We start from the raw sequence: 7,224 nt of genomic DNA, 5'->3' as shown, positions 1-7,224 counted from the left end.
TTTTTTGGTTTTTCTCCAGTACCGGGAACCGAACTCACGACCTTGCGCTTGCCAGGCAGGCGCTTTTGCCGCTGAGCTAAATCCCCAGCCCCTGTACATTTTTTTAAAAGGGAAAAAACTCCCAAAATAATCCCACCACATAAAGGACTACTTTTAACACTTTCAACATATCCCTGTGTTTCCCACTTAAAATATTTTGAGCAGGAACAGCAACAAATCCAGGGCCCAAATCTCGGTTTTGAATAAACTGTCCATAAAAAGCAAGCAGGACTCCAGGGCCAGGGCACAGAATGCACAAGATAAGCCTGAAGCATCTAGCAGCTCTACAAAGGAAGGAAGTACTCAAAGAAGTAAAAATGTTGGAAGATGTCAAAAGGACACAGGAACTAAGTGAAACAGCTCCCAGTGGCTAAACCTGGCCAATTTAAGCACCACTGGATTGTAACTCAAAGTACAAAACAGGATCCAAAAGTCTGCGTGATATAAATGATTGATGAAGAAGTAATTCACGGGGAAGAAGGGACAAATCTCCTGTACAGAACTCCAGGTAACATGCTGACCCTGCTCCCTCAGGAGGGCAGCACTATTTCCCACCCTTACGTGCGGCTTGAGCACAGCGACAACTTCTAAAGCATGCACTAAGAAAGGTGGGTAGAGGAGTGGTAATTTTCCAGCAGAGAAACCTGACAAACAGCACGTCAGCCCAGTGATCCAACGTAACATTCACAGTGATGAGCCACGGCGAAAGGCTAGGCCTCTGATACGACGTGGCAACACTTACACCTCACCTCTGGGGTCATCTTCCTGTACACACACGATCACAACCTGATCATGGGGGAAACACCAGAAAAACTCACGGGACACTCTACGAAACATCTGAGTAGGACTTCTCAAACATGTCAAGGTCGTAAGAAACAAGGAAAGCCTAAGAAACTGACAGTCTAGAGGAGTCTAAGGAGACAAGATAACACAACGAGAAATGACATATGGATGGCCTGCTGAGGTAGGCGACAAGGCAAACACTAGGGAAATCTAACAACGATATATCAGTATCGATTCATGAGTTATGACAAAGTTTATTAATAAGGAATCTGGGTAGAGGATATATAGGAATTCTCTGTACTATTTTTATAACTTCTATAAATCTAAAATAACTTCATTAAAAAAAAATCTTTCCATATCAGAAAATAAGCACCTCAACATAATTTGTCTAAGTAACATTCCACTGTAAGGTTGTATCCAATTTCTTTAGCCAAACTACAATACCTTGGCAGTTTTAATTATTTTACTTTTGTAAGCCAAGGTAAGAGAACCAAACCAAACTTAACACTAATATACTACACTTCATTACTTCCTTAGGATACACTTCTAGAAGTGGACCCACTGTTATTGTAATAGTAAAGACCTGGAAAAATATAAATGTCCAATAACTAAAAAATTTTAAGTAAATTAAATTTTAAAATATTTTTTTTTTTCAAAAAAGAACACTTCTTCATTGTTGGTGGGACTTGAACTGATACAACCACTATAGAAATCAGTATGGAGATTCTTGAAAAAGCTAAAAGTAGAAATTCCATTTGACTCAGCTATTCCCCCTCTAAATATCTTCCCAAAAGAGTTAAAGACATCATACCACAGTGGTATATGCATACAATGTTTACAATAGTACAATTTATAATAGCTAAATCATGAAAACAACCCATATGCCCATCAAGAGATGAATGAATTTTTAAAATGTGGTATTTATACACAATGGAGTACTACTGTGCTATAAAGGATAAACTTGAGCAATCTGTAGGAAAATGGATGCATCTTGAGACCATAATATTCAGTGAACTAATTCAGACACATAGCACATAAGCTTAAATATCTCATGGTTTCCTTTATGTGAAAAAACTCCCTCTCCCTCTCATTATCTCATCCCTTTCATATATATGACTGATAATAGGAAAAAAAGATATTGTAATCCGGTGCAGACAATGTATCTAAAAGTGTACTGTGACTTAGTACAATTGTCTTACTTGTTTTATATTCTTCGGCCTATTAGTCTGGTTTTCAATCTATATACAGGACAATTAACTTTATAAAGTCTTATAGGGGAAATAAAAGAATCTGATGCTGGAAAAACAAAAGGGGGAGGGGAATTGAAATATTTCATATACCGATCCCTACAATGAATGTAATCATACGTACTGCAAACGTACACTAAAAAAAAAAAAAAAAGAGGCCCCAGCTCAAATCAAACAAGTAATAATAAAAGCAAGGGAAAGAAGCAGAAAGCAGTATAAAATATTTTGCTGATAAAGGTTCAGATAGCTGCCCTTAGAGGCACCCTGGTAGTACAAAGCAATGCTAAAGATTAATGCCTAAGAAGATTAGCACAGCTTGTGGAGGGATTCTCACTGGAGTAAAGGTCACTTTCTCACAAATCCCTTTTGTTTGAGGGAGGCTCCATGGAGACCGGACTCATAGTGAAGAGATGAGACAGGAGGCCAGGAAGAAAGACACTGCTCTAGGGACGTCCTGTGGGGTGTGAGTTCTGTTTTCTTCTGGTTTAGGTGATGATCAGTTATGGGGACTGGGTTTAAGGAGCTTTCTCTTTTAGAGAGTGTCAAAGACAGATGCAAAGTACAGGTACCAATGTCCAGTAAAGGAACTTTTATTTGGGTATAAAGAAAAGGATTGCAACCCATTCACCCATGCACAGGCCAGGTTGGCCTCTGATATGTCTGGAGAACAAAGGAAAAATCTACACAATGAAAGAAATTTAATTGGCATTTGGTGTGCTTAGGGGAACTGTGATTGGCGAGCAGCAGCAGTTACCATGTAAAGCTATATCTGAGGTCATAGTTGGCAGTTCTACCATCAGTTCCTAAGTGAAAATAGTCTTAAAGATAGGGCAGGTTGTTTTGTGAGATAGTTCTTGGCACAAGTGTCATGACCCCTCTTTAGTGGGCTACTGACTCCACTTCAGCGGGCTATAATAGGAATACATACATTTTGAACAATAAATTTTCACAAGAGGAAGGTAGATGAACACAGGAAGGGTTCCTTGAGGCTCTAGGTTTTTTGGATAGTATAAAAATTATTAGAGGAGGAAATTACCTAATAAGTGATAAGAGAAAGAGTAAACTTAAAGTTAAGTCCAAAAGTTGATAAAGAGAAGGAAAAAAAAAGCCAAGATGAAAGAGAAAGAAGAAATTCTGCATGCCTCAATCATACAATAATATCTTTTTTTCTTAAAACTAGCACACACCCCCAGCCAATCTTCATTGGCTTCATCTTCTGATTCCTTGAAAGTCCAAGCCAACCTGAAGATTATTTTTCAGGTTGCCAGGAATTTACATTCTGTCAGGTTTATAGTTTGTACATCATCCTACATTGTTTCAGCCCCTTTCACAGAACTCCACACAGCAACAGTGGCAGGCACAATTCACAATTCAATGCACAAAATGCTCTTGCCTGGGAGGAATTACGTCCTACTAATTTTATGCATAAGCAAGGAAATAGCAGCTCAGAGAAATTAAGAAATTAAGCCAAGAGACTGGTGACAGCCTATTTGCCTGCTACCATTCTGGGAGCCTGAATTAAAGGGATCAGAATTTTGAGTACAACCTGCACAACTTGGAAACTAGGAAGACCTTATATCTAAATTTAAAAAATAAAAAAGTCCAGGAATGTAGCTCAGTGTGAGGGCCTCGGGCTCAGTCCTTAAGACTGAAGAAAAAAGAATGGAAAGGAAAAAAGATTAAGCCAAGCCCAGGCAGTTAATAAATTAAAAATCCTGTCGGTGAAACTATGTATTGTCTCTAATGTTCTTTTAAATTATTATTTTCTTATTCCCCTTTAATGGTTTGATCAATCTCCTATTCTTACATCTGGTAATCTGAGCAACTTTGTTTAAGATAACAATATGTATTACAACAACCACTGTTAATCCCTATCATTTGGTTTGAAACCCCATATCATTTTTAATGTTCTTGCTTTGTTTTGTTTGTATTTTGCTATTCTTTTTTTTGTACTATTTTCTTCAAAATAAGAAAAAAAATTTTAAAAGAGAGGATTTGAATTCAAGTCTATCTGCCACAGTGGTAGTCTGTTACTGTTGTAGCTCCCAGTACTGGCACTTCTTAGTGGTCCTTTGCCCTTAACATGTGCTGATCAAATTCCCAATCTAATCTCTGCATGCCCAGAACCACTTTGTCAGGCAGGCTACCCCACTGGAGAGGCCACATGACCAAGTGAAGGCTCTGAGACCACACAGAGTAGGATTCAGAAACCCGATTGATAGCACATATGACCCCAATACAATGGTTCCCATCATTCCTCGGGCTTTCTGTGATCCCAGCTGTGGCATGAGATATGTTGGACACTATGCTCCAGCAGACATCATGTGGAACAGAAAATAGGGAGCTGTACCCTGTTCACATTTCTGGCCAGTGGAGTTGTGGAAAATAATAAAATGGTGATTATTTCAAGTCACTGAGTTTTGAGTAGTTTGTTATACAGCAATTGCTAAAAAATGAAAAAAACTCCCTCACACACACAATATTATCCCATGGTTCAGGAAAAAGAATTAATGATGAGCTCCTGAAGAGCTTGAATAGGAAAGAATGGGAATGGGGTCAGAGTGGGTTAAATAGAATATTTGGGGTGGATTACAGGGGTGGAGAGATAAAAATAAAAAGGACATAAGTACATATCTACATCTCTAAATGGGAAAAATAGGAACAGAATTTTTAACCTTTGCCAGGAATATTTCTAGCCCAGAGTAAATCTTCATAGTAGAATTAATGCAAAGGAAATAAAGATTTTTTTAAAAAGAATTAATGCAAGGAAAAAGAAAAGGCAAGATATAGAATGCTCTGATATCATCAAGAAGTAAATAGATCAAAATATTTACAGTAGCACTCTTCAGGTGGTGAGATGACAAATAATGTTTTGTTCCTTTTATATTGTCTTCAAGTTTTTCCATATTTTCTACAATGACTTTGCTGTTGTTGTTGTTTTGATTTTTTGAGACATCATCTCACTGTGTACCCCAGACTGGCCTCAAACTCACAAGCCTTCTGCCTCAGACTCCTCAATATCAGGATTACAGGGGGCCGGAGATTTAGCTCAGTGGCATGGTGCTTGCCTGGCCAGCATGAGGTCCTGAGTTTGATTCCTGGTTCCATAAAAACAAACAAACAAAAGCAAATATCAGGATTACATATGTGAGCCACCATGCCCAGTTTACAATGACCTATAAAATTAATTTTTTTCATAATTTTAATATCCAAATATTAGAAAGTATTAGTGCAGAAAAGCACTAATACTCTGTCCCATCTTTCCTGTCCCCATTTTGCACCCAACAGTAACCCCTTTCAATTATTTTTGGTTTTAGTTCTTTGAATGGTAAAGTCTACATTTCTAAATATGTGTTTACGCTTTTGTTATTTGCTTTGTTATCTTGAGGTATCTATTGCTTTTCTACTATACATTAATGTTTTATTTTTTAAAATGTGCTCAAAACATATAGACAATGGGTATTACTAATAGGGGATAGAATAATAGAGTTCCTTCCATTTTATAACATATATTCTAGCAAAGGGAGATGACTGATCAAAGCAAATAAATAAGTGCCTAATAATAAAAAGTACTCTGGAGAAAACAAATAGGGTGTAGGATACAATGATTGAGAACATTATCCAAAAATTGGCTGCAATAATCTATCCCATCTCACATCCTCATCTAGACTTGCCTCTTGGCTACCAAGACATAGAGTTTATTTTTCTTATCCTGGTATCTAGGTTGGCTGGTGACTTACCTGTAACCAACAGAATATAGCAACAGCAAAACCGTGATTTGCAAGGCTAGGCCATAAAAGCCAATGAGGTTTCCCTTGTTTGTCAGAGTATTTGCTCTTGACATTTTCAGCTGGCTTGGAAACAGTTTACTTGTTCTGAAGCTGCCATGCAATGAGGAAGCTCAAACTAGTATGCAGAGATACCACATAGAGGGGCTGAGACCATAAGAAGAATGAGGCACCAGTCAGCCCCTCAGTGATATAGCCCCAATCTGTTCCTCTCCAGCCACCATCTGACAGCAGAGACCTAAATGGTAAAAGGAAGCTGGCCACACAAATATCTGGATGTAACATGGTCAAAGCTGAGAAAACAGCAAGTAAAAAAGACCTGAATTAAGAATAAGCTTCACACCAATAGACAAATACTGTATAGGAAGTTCACAGCACTGTTGTTCACAATAGCCCCAAATGAGAAACAATCCACAAGTTCACCAAAGAAAAGTCGATAAACTCTGATACAGTCATATAATGGGATATCACGCTGCAATAAAAATAACTAGAGTAATGTAAGTGAATTTTATTATGTTTAAAAAAGTACATACTTCACTTACTTGAAGATCAGAAACAGGCAAAACAGAACAATGATTGTGAGAATAGAAGTTACATCTGAGAGGATGTGGATTGGTGGGGAAGGGGTATGAGGGAATTTTCTGGGGTGCAGACAATGTTCTACATTTCCGTCTTGGGATGGCCACACTGCTATACACACACTGCAAAACAGAACAACAATGATTGCAAGAATAGAAATTACATCTGAGTGGATATACATTGGTGGGGAAGGGGTATAGGGGAACTTTTTGAGGTGCTGACAATGTTCTACATTTCAGTCTTGGAATGGCCACACTGCTATACCCATGTAAAACTTTTGAGCTAGGTTCACTTAAAATTCTGCACTTCGTGCACATCAGTGCATGTATTTTATATCTAAAATTTAAAAAACAAGAATGAAATTCTCATTCTAAAGAAACAGAAGGCCAGCAGTATTCATCTGGTATACCTTTTGTATCCCTCCCCCATTCCCTTTCCATCATCAGTCACTAATTGAAACTTGTGTTTGTTCCAGCCTTCTGGTGATGGCTTTGGAATCTACCATTAAGATGAATACGCTGTCTTGCTCTGTCTCCTTCCTCCTCTTCTCCAGTCCCCTGCTCATCTTCCAAGGTTTCTCAGCTGTCCTTTGACATTTACATTTCTTAGGTTGACAATAATTACATTCTTTTCTGTAGCCATTACTGAGTCTTTTGGGTTTTATCTTTAAATTATTCCTAAATGTTGAAATCCAAGGAAGAGAGTTTATTATGATGATGCAACTACTGCCCCCAACAGACTCAAGTGGAATGACAAAAGTACTTTTCCTTGACAAGAGGACCAATGTC

General features: G+C 38.0%; 1 protein-coding gene across 1 annotated transcript in view; it reads right to left on the bottom strand.

Moving 5' to 3' along the window:
- The window catches only part of LOC106147649 (endogenous retrovirus group S71 member 1 Env polyprotein-like), a 33,197-nt gene extending 28,182 nt beyond the window's left edge, over positions 1-5,015 (bottom strand). The window contains exon 1 of the mRNA XM_013510151.1: positions 4,904-5,015. The gene's annotated coding sequence lies outside the window, so the exon portion shown is untranslated. The remainder of the gene's footprint in view (positions 1-4,903) is intronic.
- Between the last annotated feature and the right edge of the window lie 2,209 nt (positions 5,016-7,224).

The sequence above is a fragment of the Chinchilla lanigera genome, unplaced genomic scaffold (assembly GCF_000276665.1).
Source record: "Chinchilla lanigera isolate Chin_1 unplaced genomic scaffold, ChiLan1.0 scaffold00219, whole genome shotgun sequence".
Classification (NCBI taxonomy): domain Eukaryota; kingdom Metazoa; phylum Chordata; class Mammalia; order Rodentia; family Chinchillidae; genus Chinchilla; species Chinchilla lanigera.
This window is presented reverse-complemented; position numbering and strand designations above follow the sequence as displayed.